The sequence below is a fragment of the Suncus etruscus genome, chromosome 3 (genome assembly GCF_024139225.1).
Source record: "Suncus etruscus isolate mSunEtr1 chromosome 3, mSunEtr1.pri.cur, whole genome shotgun sequence".
Taxonomy (NCBI): domain Eukaryota; kingdom Metazoa; phylum Chordata; class Mammalia; order Eulipotyphla; family Soricidae; genus Suncus; species Suncus etruscus.
Window position 1 is genome coordinate 6,334,201 of NC_064850.1, and position 2,605 is coordinate 6,336,805.

The window sequence follows — 2,605 nt, forward strand, 5'->3', positions numbered from 1 at the left end:
AAATCATAAGAATAGGTATGTAGAATAAATCTAACAAAAGACATGTAAAAAGTTAACAAAAATAATGAAACTATTGAAAAACTCAAGATGAACAATGCTTATGCATAGGAGGATGTGATAATGATGTTATTTCTTTTAAGATCGACACAGTTGTAATACGATCAAAATCTAAATGATACTATTAGAGAAATCTGACAAATACAAATTTTCATTTTGTTTATTTTGGGACCACACTCAGGGGTCACTCCTAACAGGTCTCAGACCTGTTAGGATTTAAACCCGGGTTAGCCAAGTGTGAGGCAAGCACCTTAGCACTGAACTTTCTGGTTCCAGAAAAGTCAAATTTAAAGTTCATATGAAAAGAAGGAAATCCCAATAATACTCAAGATATTCCCAAATAATGAGATGCGCCAGTGAAATAGCTCAAAGACTGAAATGCATGCTTTGCATGCAGGATATTGGATTACAGTCCCAGCAACAAATTAACAGTTCCAAGTATCATTGGAAGTAGTTCCCAAATTAATTAATTAAAATGCTATGTTATATAAACTGCAAACACCATTTTAATCATCACAATGATCTCAATATTGACAATTAGGTGTAACTAAATCATTAGAACAGACTACACATTCGATAATATTATACACACAGCTACGCACACAAAATAAAAAGAAATAAAATAAGGTAATGGTAGGGGCCAGAGAGATAACACATGTGGGTCTTTTGCCTTGCACTCAGCTGACCTGGGATGGGCCTAGGTTTTGTCCCTGGCATCCCATATGGTCCCCAGCCTGTCAGGGTTGATTTCTGAGTGCAAAGCCAGAAGTAACTCTTGAGCACCGCTGGATGTGGCCCCAAAACTAACAATCAGGGGCCGGAGCAATAGTACAGCGGTAGGGCGTTTGCCTTGTACGAAGCCGAATTAGGACGGACCTCGGTTTGATCCCAGAGTCCCATATGGTCCTTCAAGCCAGATCTCTCTCTCTCTCTCGCTCTCTCTCTCTCTCTCTCTCCTCTCTCTCTCTCTTTCTCTCTCTCTCCTCTCTCTCTCCTCTCTTCTCTCTCTCTCTCTCTCTCTCTCTCTCTCTCTCTCTCTCTCTCTCTCTCTCTCTCTCTCTCTCTCTCTCTCTCCCTCCCTCCCCCCCACCACCCCCATGCACCAGCTTAGCAGTGCTGAGCATCAGTGTGTTGTAGCCAAAGCATCAAAACCTGGCATCTTGCTTGCCAAGCACATGATTCAGTCCTGTCCATATTACCTATTTTAGGCTATTTACCTTAAATAAGAAAAATAGCATGCCCTATCAAGAGAGAGGAGATAAAGGACCAACTACTCCGTAGCAGGCTGGCTTCCGGGGCGAGCTAAGAAGTGGAGTGCTTGCAGAAAGCACTAATAATCACTCAACATACAGAAATACTTAGGGACTGCCCTGGATTATAAAGTATGGGTAGCGGTGTATGGGCCATTGTATTTTATTTATTTATTCATTTATTTATGAGAGCTTCTCAAAGTTAGTTCAAGAAGGCTGCCATGCATACACATTAAGCCAGAGTTTTTCAATCCCTGTGCTGTGGCACACTAGAGTGCTGTGAGATATTGTCTGGTGTACCGTGTGTGTGTGGGGGGAATTCCAATTTCATTCGTCACATGTGGCTTTGGCTCACAAATAAATAGAACAATCATTAGATTCTTTCATAATTAAGTAATTATAAAATAATTTTATATAATTTCTTTGTGTTTGATTCCTTTTCAAGAGAATCACTTTCTATAGTCAATATAGGCACAGAGTTAAATATATTTTTTAACATTTTCTAAGGGTGGTGTGCCTCGTGATTTTTTTTTTAATGAAAAAAGTGTGACTTTGCACAAAAAAGATTGAAAAACACTGCAGTAAGCACTGTATTATGTAGGACGGAGACCATGAAAGAATGAAAAAAGGCCGAAAATGTCCCTATTTTAATATCTTTATGTAAACACCATGATCACAAAAGATAGTCAACTCAACTCTCCTTAAGTCTTCTTTCCACATGAGTGGGAGGCACATTATTTTTATTCCCTGGCTAATCCAGTTGCCTGATGTCATTCTGGGGTCACTTGGAGGACTGTGACAATGAAGCTCAGCCAAGAAATGAGTGAGGAAAACAAAAAAATCAGAGCGTTTGCCGCTCATGCAGAAGGCCGGGGGTTCGAATCCCAAGGCATCCCATAGGGTCCCCCCTTGGGCCTGCCAGGGGTTGATTTCTGGGCACAGAGCCAGGAGGAACCCCTGAGCGCTGCGGGGGTGTGACCCAAAACCCCAAAATAAATAAAACAAAAGCAGAACAAAGAAGAAAGAAAAAGAGGGACAACCCGCCCTCCCAAAAAAAAACCAGAAACGCGAAGACAAGTACAATGAACACGCAGGAAACATCCCAAGACCACTCGGGCGGAAGTGGAGTAACGGGACTTCCGGCGGAAGCGGGGCAAACGAGCATCCGGCGGAAGTCGGGGGAAACGGGAAACCGGCGGAAGTCGGGGCTCCTGGACATCCGGCGGAAGGCGGGACTAGCGAACGGAACCGGAAGCACGTGACTGTGGGAGCGTCACCTGACCGCGACGGGCCTGGTT